Source organism: Saccopteryx bilineata, chromosome 8 (assembly GCF_036850765.1).
Source record: "Saccopteryx bilineata isolate mSacBil1 chromosome 8, mSacBil1_pri_phased_curated, whole genome shotgun sequence".
NCBI lineage: Eukaryota > Metazoa > Chordata > Mammalia > Chiroptera > Emballonuridae > Saccopteryx > Saccopteryx bilineata.
Window position 1 is genome coordinate 90,712,876 of NC_089497.1, and position 16,438 is coordinate 90,729,313.

Sequence of the window (16,438 nt, forward strand, 5' to 3'; positions counted from 1 at the left end):
GCTTTGTAATTACAGAAGTAAAACATGCCCACACTACACAATTAAATTAAATTTTAAGTCACATTGTTAGCTGTCCTTTCAAAATCATGCATTGTGATACAATTAGTTTTAAATGTTAGTTTTAGTTATTTTTAACATGTGATTAAATAAAGTCTCCAACTTTAACTAAAAAACAAACAACAAAAAATAAACCAAAGCAAAAGTACATATATGTATGTGTGCAGGTATGTGTGTGTGTATACATATATATTCCCAATGTTGACATCAGTAGAGAGGTTAAACAAGGTGAGGATGGAGGAAAGTTTGGTGGACTTGCAAGTTAGGCCATTATTGTTTATTTTTATCTGAACAGCTTTGGTGAGCTAAGTTTGAACAAGCTGATGAAGAACCCAGGACAGGAGCTATGTATCATTAAAAAAGATACAGATCTTATTATGATTATTATTTTTTGAAGAGGTTAAAAATTAAAGTATCTTTTTTTCTATCCTTACTTAAAAATGTGAGAATATCATGTCAGTTCTTGGTACATAAAAAATCTGCATACTCATTTTACTTTCTGAAATTCCCTTGCTGCAGCTTTATTGCACTCATTTTCATTAGTAGCTATCTTTACATGCAGAGTCTAAGAAATCTTTCTTTCTCCTGCAGCACTTCCTGTGCATGGAAGCAAACTATGCAGCTCCTCTTTGTGGAGGGCAGTGTGTATGTCACAAGGAGGGCTGCATTTACATTGCTTCTCATAAAATCATTTAGAGACAACTCTCTGCATTGTTTGTAAATGTGCTTGACTTAAGATATGTGAGAGGTAGTGAGTAATTCTACCTAAATCCTAATTGCATTTTATACAATGGTGCATCATCATCATCATCATCATCATTTTTTAGACAATATTTTAACACAGAAACTAAAGTCAAAATAATTTTGAAACTTTTTATTGTTTTCTATAATGTAAATGTCACATCAACCATGGCAGATAATCTCTTGCAGCAAACAATACTGGGTGTGTGTGACACTAATGAGATTGACCAACAGACTAGGACATTTCAATTTCTTAAGTGTTCTTAGAAAGCCCAGGTTCTCAGTCTCATGTATAGAAATCTTGGGGGGGAAATCTGGAAATCATGCTAATTAACAATCTACCTCTTAAAGTCAATAAAGCTGGATGTGAATGAATTGTTTCTTCAATTTTAACATTTTATTTTTATTTGTTTTAGAATGTGCTGGAAATTATAATCAAACTGTGTAGGACTTTAGAATGATTATCTTTAGCATTTATCTTCATTTTAACTTTAAAATTTGAGTCTTATTAATGTCATGCTAGGAACAATTTAAATCAAAATAACTGCTATAATAGGGAGGTTCTGGTAAAAGGTAGTGGCTTCTGGGATCTTTACCCAGCTGCCCTTGGGATGCAGGACTCATTCTTTACCCAGCTGCCCTTTGGGATGCAGTACTCATTCTTTACCCAGCTGCCCTTTGAGATGCAGTACTCATTCTTCCAGCTGCCCTTTGGGATGCAGGACTCATTCTTCCAGCTGCCCTTTGGGATGCAGTACTCATTCTTTACCCAGCTGCCCTTTGGGATGCAGTACTCATTCTTTACCCAGCTGCCCTTTGGGATGCAGTACTCATTCTTTACCCAGCTGCCCTTTGGGATGCAGTACTCATTCTTTACCCAGCTGCCCTTTGGGATGCAGTACTCATTCTCCCAGCTGCCCTTTCGGATGCAGTACTCATTCTTCCAGCTGCCTTTTGGGATGCAGTACTCATTCTTTACCCAGCTGCCCTTTGGGATGCAGGACTCATTCTTTACCCAGCTGCCCTTTGGGATGCAGTACTCATTCTTTACCCAGCTGCCCTTTGGGATGCAGTACTCATTCTTCCAGCTGCCCTTTGCGATGCAGTACTCATTCTTCCAGCTGCCCTTTGGGATGCAGTACTCATTCTTTACCCAGCTGCCCTTTGGGATGCAGTACTCATTCTTTACCCAGCTGCCCTTTGGGATGCAGTACTCAATCTTTACTCAGCTGCCCTTTGGGATGCAGTACTCATTCTTTACCCAGCTGCCCTTTGGGATACAGTACTCATTCTTTACCCAGCTGCCCTTTGGGATGCACTACTCATTCTTCCAGCTGCTGTTAGTATTAACAGCTGATGACTTAAAACTAAATGTTTTTCTAGGAATTCTCCTCACTGAAAGGAAGCTGGTTCATTCAGGTTGTACCTCCACAGGGGCAGCCAATATTCAATAATTAGTGCATATGGGGGCAGAAATACTTGGCCGCTCACCTCCATTATGAAAAACTTTGAAGGGAATTCAAGCATCAAAGCCTGTTTCAGGATTGGCCAAGGCCGTATTGTAACAATTTCACAATTCAACCTCTCCCTCTGCCCAAATCATTCTTTACAGGTATTGTTTCCCAAACTTTAACTGCTGGTATGACTTAGAGTCCCAAAAACATGTTTCATAAAACCTATGAGGGATAATATTCTCATATATTGAGTAAATTAGTTTTTAATTGTTAGATGAAGAGGTGAGTTTACTTTGACTTAAACATTAGAAACATGAATTTTTTGCTTGTTTTTTTTTTTGTAAAATACAAGTAGTAGTATATAGACTTGATATAGTAAAATATCTATTCCATCATTCTTCTTCTTTGTCCCACTCTTTGTGATCTTTGAAACGTCCTCTTTAAATCAGCTTAGATGGAAACTTATTTGAACTTGTGTGTCCATTATCCACAACAAAAAACCCTGGTATAAAATGTGTCCCCAGAAAAACATTGGTGATACCTAATTATCTGGTTTCTGATATCAAAGCAATATATAATTAATTTAGCTCTAAATAGGAACAGAGGCATCCAGAAAGTTAGGGAATAAGAAGAAAAAAAGCATTTGGCAATATGGGCAATGTATCATTCCTCCATCATTTTACAACTTGGCATATAAACACTCGATTGAATTATAAGAAAAATGGGAAAATATCACACTTTAAAGGTCTATATAAGGAAAAAAGCTATCAAAGGTGAATTATAACAGGCAGGAACTTATGTATTTGCCTTTATAGTGCTCTTCTCGACCTATCAAAGGATTTTTTTTCCTTAATTTATAAAAGCAAGTGACACATGCCATGATAATAAATTTGCTTTGACATTGTTAAAACAATTTTCAGCATGGGAATGCATCCCTTTATTGGGACAGAAGGCTGTAGAAGTAGGAACTTCTTCTCTAAACACTTTTCACACTAGAAGACTTATACCAATAATCAAATTAGCTTGTTGTGCATAACTAGTACATCTCTATTTATTTATTCAAACACAGAGAAAGCAGCAATAAAGATTGATATTTGCCATATTAAAAACATTTCACCTCAAAGAATCTAGACCAGAGAATCTGGAAGTGCTATGATTTGATTATTTATGCTTTAGACTTTTTGCTATTTGTGATATGTTTACTGTGTGATTTTTATTTTGTCTCCTTTTTTAAACACAAAGAGGCTCAGTACATGCTGGAAAAGTAGTGAAAAATCAAGGAGTAACAAGAGAATTACCATTTTCCCCCTGTAATCTATGTATTTTAAGTGTAATTATAAAAATGTGGCCCACCTGACCTTGTTTATGGATTGATACCATCTGCTTATGTGAGGATTTCTGTTTCATGGCATGATGAACACTTGCAGATGAATCCTGGAGTTGTGTAACATGAGATATTCCCACCTGTGCCTACTCTTTGACTGCCCTTCCATTATCAGAAATATTTATTTATTCACAATTAAAAATAACTGGGAATAACATCAAAAGAAGAGAACTCTGTTATTTATAATTATTCATCATCTTAACCTCTCTATAACTCATTTTTTTTCAAATAGAAGCATTATAAATCCTCTAGGATCATATGCTGAGTGGAAAAAAGAAATTTCTACCTATGGAGCACAGAAGTATCACTTTATTTTTACATGAAGAAACATGAAGTAATTTCATTCAAACTCTTTCAAAAGTTTTATAGGTGACTTCTTTCAATTTTGACCTACTACCAGGGCAAAAACCATATCCATTTCATTGAAAGTCATGAGGTTTATTTTATCTTTTTGGTTTAAAGTAGAATAAATGTCAAAGTGTAAATAAAAGTAACTTTTTCAAGAGTGAGTGCTGACTGATATCAAAGGACCTTTATTAGATGGATAATCATTTCATCTTCCCGAGCCCTGGCGTGGTGCTGAACATCTGATCAAAGGCAATGCTTCCTACTTGTTGGGCATACGGAGCTTAGACAGGGATTAGTAGAGGGCTGGAAAACTGACAAAGCATTGCTTCATAATATGTTCAGGATTTCACATCGGGTCCTAAAGTAGAGAATTGGTTCTTGAATGCAACCCATAAAAAACAAGATCAGAGACTTAACTTTCTCCTTGGAGGCAGCAGTAAATAGTGAAGAGTTGAACTTAAGTTGAAATGCCAGATCCTTGACTTAGTAGTTGAGTAAGATTGCATATTATGTGTTGTTGGCCCCTTTATCAAAAATTATTTAATCATATATATGTGGTTTTGTTCACAGTGGCCAAGACATGGAAACAATCAAAAAGCCCTTCAATAGATGACGGATAAAGAAGATGTGGTACATATATACTATGGAATACTACTCAGCCATAAGAAACAATGACATTGGATCATTAAAATGATGACATCGGATCATTTACAACAACATGGATGGACCTTGATAACATTATATTGAGTGAAATAAGTAAATCAGAAAAAAACCTAAGATCTATATCATTCTATACATAAGTGGGACATAAAAACGAGACTCAGGGACATGGACAAGAGTGTGGTGGTTATGGGGGGGGAGGAGAGGAAGGGAGTGGGAGGAGGGGAGGGGCACAAAGAAAACCAGATAGAAGGTGATGGAAGACAATTTGACTTTGAGTGATGGATATGCAACATAATCAAATGTCAAAATAACCTGGAGATGTTTTCTCTGAAACTATGTACCCTGATTGATCAATGTCACCCCATTAAAATTAATAATAATAATAAAAAAATTGCACATTAAAAATTATGTCTTATTAATTTTATGTAAAGATGAAAATCATTCTACCTACCTTACATGGTAGGTAGTATAAGAAAATAACATAAGAAAAGTACCTGTCACATGTTAAATCCTACATAAATATTCATTTCCCTTGCACTTTTAAAAAACAGCTGTTATTTGGAGAAATGTATTGCTAAGTGTGTATTTTAGTTATTTTTTAGCTCTCTATTAGAACTAACACAAAGGATAATATTTTCAAATTTGATTCACATGAATAAAAAGTCTTGCTTTTGTTTAATCTTAAAGGCAATTAGTAAAGACAGAAAAATTGGGAAAAGTGTGTGACATCAGCACCACTCCCAAGTCCATCCTTCCTGTATAGGACATGTGCTCTCTGGCCAAGAGTAGACATAATCTCCAAGTCAGGTTCTATTCCCTCATAAGGCAGGAAGGTTTTTGTTCTCTACATTTTGTTCCATAGCTTATGTAACACTGTATGGTGCTTCATACATTATTAGATTCCAGGTTTGTTAATTATGAGCAGTCCTAAATCACAGATATACTATAGAGAATATTCAATAGATAGAGATCCTCTTCTTAATAAATATTATTATTCTCTTACCTTGAAGTCTATCCAGAAAATTGTTGACAAGAATATGAGACAAGATCCATTGCCATTTTTTTTTTCCTAAGAAGTATCTTGCTTTAACTCCTTTTCCATATCTTCTCTATATAACAAAAGCTTAAATAGTAACAGACACATAGACTTTTTAACTTTCTCCTATTCCTCTCACTGCATCTTCATATACATTTCTAATAAATTGATACTGGTGAAATAATGAGAAAATTATTGGACAAACATTCAGTAGCAAAAATTTTCACGCTTGACATGTTACTAAATAGCTATGAGGTTTTTGTTGGTTTGTTTGTTGGTTTGTTTTTTTGAGGATTACATAAAATAAAGATAGTGGAATCTAAATATTTCTGAATCATGTTTTAGCTGTTAAACAGGAATTATTCTTTTTATGAGTATCCAGAAAAATTTAAAGAATTATATGTGAGTAATATATAAGAACAATAGGAAGTATAGAAATATTATATATTATGCAAAAATCAACTCACTGTTAGATTTTCAGCAAAAGGTGTGCTAAATAAAAATTTACTTTTATTTATAATGAAAAGGGTGTTACATGGTTCTTTACATATAAACTGTGTTTATCGTAAAGTATTTACAGTTATAAGAATATATAAAAGAAAGTACAAATGTTTCTTAATTCCATAGCCAGAAATAACCATAGTTAAAATCTGCAGTAGAGCTTTCTAGACTATCTTCTTTACAAAAATGTGCTCTTTCATTCTTTGTGTGTATAGTTCTCCATATGTATATAAATATGATCATTTTATTATTACAAGTTTGCAGCTTTCTTTTTTCCTCCTAAACAATGTTTTGTAGTCATTTTTCAATGGCAATATCAATTGATCTCCATCATAAATTTTAATTTCCATGTATTCAAAACTTTAATTCCCATGTATTCCAATGTAAACTTAAGTAAACGAAGTGCCTGACACATTGTGGTGCAGTGTGTAACACATCAACCTGGAATGCTGAAGTCACAGTTTTGAAATTCTGGGCTTGCCTGGTCAAGGCACATATGACAAGAAATCAATGAACAACTAAAGTGAAGCAGCTATGAGTTGATACTTCTTGTTACCCCCTTCCTCTCTCTGTAAAATCAATCAATAAATCTTTAAAGTTTATTTTCATTTATAATACAATGATAATTTGTAGGAAAAAAGGTGTTATTTTTGTTTTGTTTTTTACAGACACAGAAAGAAAGCCAGAGAGAGGAACAGATAGGAATAGACAGACAGGAAGGGAGGGAGATGAGAAGCATCAATTCTTCACTGTGGTTTCTTAGTTGTTCACTGATTGCTTTCTCATATGTGCCTTGAAAGGGGGCTGGCTACAGCAGAGGGAATGACCCCTTGCTCAAGCCAGTGACCTTGGGCTCAAGCCAGCAACCTTGAGTTTCAAGCCAGCGACCATGGGTTATATCCATGATCCCATGCTCAAGCTAGTGACCCCACGCTTAAGCTGGTGAGCCCATGCTCAAGCCAGTGACTTCAGAGTTTGAACCTGGGTCCTCTGCTTCATAGTCTGATGCTCTATCCACTGCATCACAGCTTGGTCAGGCCAAACTGCATTTTTATTATAGCTGTGCTGTGGTAGGACTCTGTCACCATAACTTATCAATGTCAAAATTATTATGATGTGTATTTATAATACTATTTACCTGACAATAATAACTAATAACTACTAAGGACACACTATATCTATGCCAGACAAAATGCTAAGAGCTTAATGAAAATTATCACATTTAATTTTACAATAATACTATAAAATAGGTATCATTAATGTTTTTAATTTAGAATGAGAAAAACTGAGGCAGAAGGGTTTAACATCTTACACAGAGTCAATGAGTTAGTTAAACATCTGGTTGGGTCCAAAGCCCAAGTTTAAATACTATGTTAAATATCAATAAAACCAGGATTCCTCCAAACTATATATGATAAAAAGTTAAGTTTCAATTCCTCCCTTCACCAAAGTTCCCATACAAAGCTGAATGAATGCTTAGCCTCTGGTTCCTCTTGGAATAAGAAGACTTTAACCCCACTCTTTAATCATCTTTCTTCTTAAATTAACTAAGCTTGGGATACAGAAGAAGAGAGTAAGCAAGGCATATTTACATTTGATTTCCAGCAGTACTGGGGCTGCTCATAGCTAAGCAAACAAATGTCAATATGTTCAGGAAATTCACAATTTTATATGAGGTAGTAATGTCATTATTACTTTGAGTATCATTTGGCTCAGCTTTGGGGACACTTTTACTTAGCAACCAGAGCCACATTGTTTTCTGTCTTGGGCTCTGAAGCTTTATACCCATTGGCTCTCTTGGGCTTGATTTTCACAAATCAAGTGTTTTTGTTTTAAAGCAATCTATTTTGAATTTTGAAGCATTTTCTTTTCTATTGTTTTGACAATATATCTTAATTTATTGTTTGGCTTTAACATAAGGCTGAGGATAGATCTCCAGGGTGGAGGAAATATCAGCAAAAATTTATCTAGATTTCTTGGAGTCAGTTTCTCTTTATCCAGTGGGTCATCTTCATCCATAGTTAAACCTAATCTGGGGCAGTAAGAGCTTGAATACTATTCAATACCTCATTTATGGTTTACCATGAGGGTTTACAGTATTCTCCAAGAAATCTGAAGGCCAAAGCTTTCTTAGGACAGCCAATATTCACTGAAAAAACCTTAGAGAATTTTTACTGTCTTCTTCAAGTGGATTGAAGGTTATTATGATGGACAGCAGGAGGGTTTGCATCCTAAAATGGTCTACATGTTGCCTTTTTCTTAAGAGGCGTTACATGTCCCACTCCCTAATCTCTTAAGCCAACCAACTAATGTTCTAATAATACACATGGCTTTATCCTATCAGGTTATATATCTCCCTCCTTGCACTCTTGGTTCAAGCATGCTTCTCTGTAAATGTTTTCTGAAGGGGATCAGAAACTTCTCCAGCTAGGAAAAATCTTAACAGTACTTGTTTCAATGGGGCTAGGAACTAATTGTTTTCAATACTAGTTTCTTTTAGGGTGGCCCACCATATCAATGAGAAAATACTGTCTCCCTGAGGAGAATTAGAACAACAGGGTTAGCTGTCTTTGAACACATTTAGTTATACTTGCCTTTTCTCACCTCCCCAATTTACCCTCATTAACAAGCAATAAATTGGAAGACCATTTATTGTCTGATAGGCCACACAATTTGATAAACATAATCACTGCCAAACCCCATGGACTTGCCTCAAATCCCATTTATTGACTTGAAAGGCTCTCATTTACCTCTTAAAAGCTGTGTTTATCTGCATTTCATTCTTGATGATATAACTGTTTACAGCTGGGAAAGGTCTGAAATTTTTACCTTACTTGCAAGCTCACAATTTAGCCTGCCCCAGATGCTGGCAGAAGATGTGAGACTCCTGTATCAGACACAAAAGGCTTTATGTTCACAATAATAGTAATAATCAGAATATTAGCATTTTCTTGTTCCAGTCCCCTGGTAATAGGAATAGAAATAGATAATACCTGCTCATGCAGTGGTTTGATGTATAAAAGAGGAACTCTGAGCTCAAATAATTTATGGCAGTAAATCTCCGTTTTTTGCTCCAGCAGGATATATATATATATATATATATATATATATATATATATATATATATAATATTTATATAATTATACCAGATTGTAGCATTCTGACTTTTTCTCCAGAAGGAATGCTATCTCTGTCTCCCAAGGCTGCCTGAATATCTTTGGAAAAACAGTCCAGAACAAAGGCAGTCAATATCTTTGCTCACAAGACATGCAAAAATGCAAGGAAATGATGGAAAATTGTCTCCCAACAAAGTAATGGTTGGATGAGGCTTTCTCTCAAGTTGAACCTTTGGATTATTTTCTGTATTTGAAGTGCTTTTTGTATCTTAAAGTATGTACATAGAAATCAGAAATCAAATGGGGATCTTGTTAGAACGCAGATTCTAATTCAGTTCATGGAGTTTGGAGTGAAAGATACTACATTTTTTTTTTTCTTAAGTGAGAGGAGGCCGAGATAGAGAAACAGACTCCCACATGCACCCATATCAGGATCCACCTGGCAACCCCTGTCTAGAGCTGATGCTGGAATCAGCTGAGCTATCCTCAGCACCTGAGTCTGAGCTAAGACCAACTGAGTCACTGGCTGTGGAAGAGGAAGAGGGAGAAAAGGGGGAGAGAGAAGGGAGGAGAAGCAGATGGTCACTTCTCATGTGTGCCCTGACCGGAGAGTAAGCCCAGGACCTCTGCATCCTGGGCTGACACTCTACCCACTGAGTCAATCCACCAGGGTCCATCAGCATTTTTAACAAGCTCTCAGGTAGTGTTTATGTTACTTGCTTCTGCACAACACTTTAAATAGAAGACTACAGTGTGCAACAAAGTTTTGCCATTTCAACCTCATTAGCTGTAAGTTACCATTGAGTATGAGCTTTCATTAGCTAACCTCATAGACTTTTAATGCTTAACACCAATGAAATCTGAATTGTGGATAAGCCAAGTTGTTTCAATTAAAATATATATTTTTATCAATTAAAATTAAGATTTTTATTTCATTTTGCTTCATCTGCCATTCTTTGTATCCACTCCCATACATACCCTGTGTACTACAGCACACTCCAACTTATGAATGCTTGTAGTTCTCTCTTAATATAAAGTTTTTCTTCTTGCATCAAGCTTTATACTTCTACATCTGGGCTATTCAAGAACCTAATTCCCATTATGTGTCTGTAAGCAATGAGTCAAACATCCCCATTACAAACATTGGAAGATTTTTATTTTGGAAAATGCTGGTTTCATCATAAAGGAAGAGTGGTTGGATATATCTCAGCTGGCAAGACAGCTTCAGTATGACATAATTTCAAAGTTTTCAGCTTTCCCTGTGACTGCCCACATGTTTCTGTTCATGTGTCAGCATTTTGTTCATTTCCTACTAGTGTCCTTGGTGGCTGGATTGAGCATTTAATTGGCACTGCAACTCTAACCATATAGTCAGATCTTGGGTCTGATTCTTATCCATGTCTTCTTCAGGCTGTAAGAGATAAAAGGCTCTTTAAAGCTCTTTTTTTTTTTTTGTATTTTTTTGAAGTGAGAAGTGGGGAGGCAGAGAGGTAGACTCCTGCATGTGCCCGACTGGGAACCACCCAGCATGCCCACTAGGGGGTGTTGCTCTGTTGCAACCGGAGCCATTCTAGTACCTGAGGTGGAGGCCATGGAGCTATTCTCAGTGCCTGGGGCCAACTTTGCTCCAATGGAGGCTTGGCTGCAGGAGGGGAAGAGAGAGAGAGAGAGAAAGGAAAGGTGGAAGGGTGGAGAAGCAAATGGGTACCTATGTGCCCTGACTGGGAATCAAACCCAGGACATCCACACGCCGGGCCAATGCTCTACTACTGTGCCAACAGGCCAGGGTCTAGAATTAATTATTTTTGAAGCTCACTTTATTTATATATTTATGTATTTATGTATGTATTTATTTATTTATTTATTTAGAGAAGGTTAAAAACAATGGGAATGACAATGCCTTAAATTTGAATATTATTGTCAAGATTAAAACAAATTTTATATGGTCCACCTACACTTTTCTATAAAATATGTTAGACTAGACATGCAGAGGAGAAATGAAAGAAAACTTTAGATTTTTCACAATGTCAGTTTGGTCACCTAGACATTATCACTGAGATAGAAATTCTGACAAGTCCAGAGAGATTCTGATGAACAGTAACGTTCTGAATTGTATTTTCCACAACTGAGAAGTCAGACAGTCTAAATTTGGAATCTGCACATACAAGTCCTGCTGTGCTACTTACTAGCTGTGCAAAAGATTTTATTTCTCCCAAGCTCTGCTTTTTCATTTGTAAATGGGGCTAAAATCACCTTCTTTACAGGGTTGTTGTTAAGATAAAGTGAGCATTCATATTTAAAAGTTATTTGTAAAAATGTTAGTGATGTTAGTGGTTTAGAGACCTACCTACTGGATATAACAAGTGTCTCTATTCTTTGACTATATTTCTAGGTTGTTTGGTCTTTTTCCACTACTGGTCATTATATAATCTAGAAGAAAGGGGAAACCATGTTCCACCTGCTCTACATAATTATTTCTGACACAGTAGTTATAGAGAGTATACCCTATGCTTATTTTTTATGGTCTTAGATGTTACTGCTCAACCTTGACTCTGCTCTTAGATTAAATAGACTGTTGCATCTTGTTGAGTCTTGGAATTCCACAGTTATAGTCATTTATTTGTACTAAAATTGCTCTGACTTGCAAAATAGACACAGCATGGAATCTTATGCTACGGAATATTGTCCCTGAAAAGATTCTTAGAAAACATCTAGTCCTGAGATCATAAATTAAAATTTCTAGAGAATTATGAGTGAAGAATGATAAATGTAGAGTCTGTGTTATACTCTTGTGTGTGTGTGTGTGTGTGTGTGTGTGTGTGTGTATATATATATATATATATATATATATTTATTTATATGTGATCACGACATAATATGGATTTTTTTTACTATGAGGAAAACAATATTAGAAGAATGGTAATAAATAGAAATGAAACTTTAGTTTCTATAACTTGAAAATTTAGGGAATTCTGGCAACTTAAGCAAATTGAAGATGCATACCTTATATTGAGTCTATGAAAATAGGTTCTGGGGAAGAGAATGATGTAGACTATCTGAAATATGCTTTTAGGAGATGCATTTGTAAAATATAAGAAAAGCAGAATTGAATAAAGATGTTATCTGATTTCATGGAAAGCTCCAGAGCCAGGATGGCCTCCAGAGTTGTCCTTGATTAATGATAGAGAGCCAGGCCTCAGTCAATAGCTAAGGGCCTTTACAGGGTGGGAACAAAGTCTTCAGATAAGTTGTTTCTTGCACTTAGTCAAAGGCAATTGTCAATATAGGACACAGTTATGAGTGGTCAGCACTTTATATTCCCAGTGGAGACTAGCTGGAGGAGGAAGAGAGGTGGCAGTTATAAAAGGAAATCTGGCCTGACCAGGCAGTGGTGCAGTAAATAGAGCATCAGACTGGGATGCAGAGGACCCAGGTTCGAGACCTCAAGGTAACCAGCTTGAGTGCTGGCTCATCTGGTTTGAGCAAGGCTCACCAGTTTGAGCCCAAGGTCGCTAGCTTGAGCAAGGGGTCACTCGGTCTGCTGTAGCCCCCCAGTCAAGGCACATATGAGAAAGCAATCAATGAACAACTAAAGTGCCACAACGAAAAACTGATGATTGATGCTTCTCATCTCTCTCCGTTCCTGTCTGTCTGTCCCTATATATCCCTCTCTCTGACTCTCTCTCTCTGTCTCTGTGGAAAAAAAAAAAAAAAAAAGGAAATCTGAACAGTGCCTCATCATATCCCCTTTGTTGTGTTAATCAATTTCAACTGATAGGTTTTGTGGCAAAATAAAGCCAATAATACCATATCTTCCAATGTTTCAAGAAAATTCTGCAATTTAGATTATTGAGTAAAATCTACCTGTTTGAAATCTTTGCTTGAATGTAACATATTATAATACAAATTAAAATATCCATGTGAGATACATCTGACCTCAGGGCTCCCAGTTTGCTAATTCATATTTAGTTCAATCACCATATTTCAGAGATAAGAGCACTGAATCTTTGAGGATCCAATGGAAAAGCCAGAGTCATAGAATTAAGCTGATAACTTTGATGTCCTAGTTCCTAATGCAGAGATTCTTGTTCCTTTCTCTGTGTCAAACCAATGAATATCAACAAAAACACACTTTGTATTAAGCTATCTTAGTGCTCCTTGGGTCTCCACAGGAGCATTATGAATAATATCTTGTTCATTAAAATATGTTTGCAGACAATTGCAAAGGAAAGACTTGGTATGAAATACTTCCTAAGGGAAAGCATTCCAAAAAGCCTAGTGGCACAATGCTAACCTTCTAATTAGTAGATTAGGACAGGTCTGTGAATCTCTCTGGGGTCTACAAAAGATTACAATTAGTTGAAAAATTCAGACTGGAAAAAACATTTTATAAAAAATATTTCAAATAGAATAGCTTTCCTTTTTATTCTCTACTACTTAGTGCTAAGTAGGTGCCAATAAAGTTACAAAATACTTTTAATTGAAATTTTAATTGCTTAAACAGATATTTATTTAGTGTTCTCATTTTCAGAAGAGGAAAAGAGAAGTCATATTATCAGGGAATTTACAAAAGACCTAGTATGACCTAGGCCAAGAGATTTGGTGACTCCTGAAATTCCCCACCTTCACTTACAGTTAATAGTAAAACCTCATGGAAGAGAAATGGTCATGAAAAGATGAATAAAGATGGGAAAAACAGCAATGGTTAGTCCTGTGTTATGTTTTCTCTCCTCACTTGCTTCTTTCTCTCATCTACCAATAAACTCACTTATCCTCTCTTATATAAAAACAAACAAACAAACAAACAAACAAACAAAAAAACCTCTGAAAAGTAATTTCTCACTGAAACTGATGTTTTATCTCTATTTTGGTATTTCTAAACTTCTTGAATTAATAGTATAAGTCAGCATTTCTCAATCTTCAAGGCTCATTGTGATTACAAAGACATCTTGTTAAAATATATATCTGATGAAATATGTTTGAGATAGACCTGCATTTGCACATTTCAACAGGTTCCATGGCACACTTTAAGTAGAAAAATTTAAATTACATTTTACAAAACTCTTACTACTTGCTGTTAACTGAATGTTTTTATCCCCTTAAATTCATATTGTGATGGTATTTGGAGACAGAGCCTCTGGGAAGTAATTAGAGTTAAAAAAAAAAGTCATGAGGTTGGAGCCTTCATGATGAAATTAATGCCCTTATATAAATAGGAAGATGACCCTGGCCAATTGGCTCAGTGTGTGAATCGGCCCAGCGTGTGGAAGTTCCGGGTTCAATTCCCGGCCAGGAAACACATGAGAAGTGCCCATCTGCTTCTCCACCCCTCACCCTCTCCTTTCTCTCTTTCTGTTTCCCTCCAGCAGCCAAGGCTCCATTGGAGCAAAGTTGGCCCAGGCACTGAGAATGGCTCCATAGCCTCCACCTCAGGTGCTAGAATGGCTCTGGTTGCAACAGAGCATTGCCCCCTAGTGGGCATGCCGGGTGGATCCCGATCAGGCACATGCAGGAGTCTGTTTCTCTGCCTCTCCACTTCTCACTTCAGAAAAAAAAAAAGAAATAGGAAGAGCTAGGAGAGCTCTCTCTTCTCCATGTGACGATACAAGAAGATGACCATCAGCCAATCAGAAGGAGGTTTCTCACCAGAAACTGCCTCTTCCAGCACTTTATCTTGGATCTCTTAACTTTCAGAAATGTGAGAAATAAATGTCTATTTTTTAAGCCATCTAATCTATGGTAGAGGTTTACCCTGCTATTAAAATATAGAGCATTCCTCTCTGAACAGTGGTGACACAGTGGATAGAGAGTCGACCTGGGATCCTGAGATCCCATGTTTGAAATCCCAAGGTTGTGGGCTTGAGCTCGGGCTCATCTTACTTGAACAAAGGCTTGCCGCAGGATCACTGACATCCAATGGTTGCAGGCTTGGGCCCAAGATTGCTGGCTTGAGCAAGGGGTCATCAGTTTCACTTGAGCTCCCTGCACATATGAGGAGCAATCAATGAACAACTAAAGTGATACAACTACTAACTGATGGTTTTTATCTCTTTCTCTTCCTAAAAAAATAATAATTTAAAATAAATTGAAAAAGAACCCAGAACATTTCTAACAAAACCTTTTGTAAGTGAAGATAGTGCAAAGCAAAGAAGCAATTACCATTAATTTACATAGAAAACAATTTTAATAGAAGTTTTTTTTAATTTATTTATTTATTTTTTAATTTATTTTATTTATTCATTTTTAGAGAGGAGAGAGAGAGACAGAGAGAGAGAGACAGAGAGAGAGAAGGGGGGAGGAGCTAGAAGCATCAACTCCCATATGTGCCTTGACCGGGCAAGCCCAGGGTTTTGAACCAGCAACCTCAGCATTTCCAGGTCAATGCTTTATCCACTGCGCCACCACAGGTCAGGCACATAGAAAACAATTTTGAGCATCTCCAGATCCCCCCAATTTATTAAATCATACCATGTCAAATAACACATGAAACAAAAAATAATGATAAACATATAGTAATAGCAGTGCTATTTTTGCTGCCCCAGGTATAACTACTCACTGCAAAACAAATGCTAAAGTTAATTTTGTGAAAGTAAAAATCCTCATTGGATTGCTTTTGGTTAGTGAAAACAGGTAGTATTGTAGGTCTTCCATAATAATCTGAACTTTCTAAAATGGGTTGAGGAGATAAATGTATTTTTTTATAGCAGCCTGAATCAGGACATCACTTTGCTAAATGACTATGTAATATTTCCCATTTTCAGTTTACTCCTCAATTCTTTGTATCAAGCATCAATTCAATAAATCTACTGAATATACCAATGACCTTTGCAATATATTAAAAAGGTCATACACTGTGATAAAGTGGGATTTATTCTAGGGATGCAAGGTTGGTACAACATGTGCAAATCAATAAATGTGATACTCCACATAGACAAAATGAAGTATAAAAATCACATGATCATATCAATAGATGTAGAAAAAGCATTTAATAAAATCTAGCACCGATGTTTGTTTAAACCTCTCAGCAAATTAGGAATAGAGGGAATATACCTAAACATAATGAAGGCCATATAAAACAAACTCACAGCCTACATTCAACTCAATGGGCAAAAATGAAAAGCATTTCTCTCAGTATTAA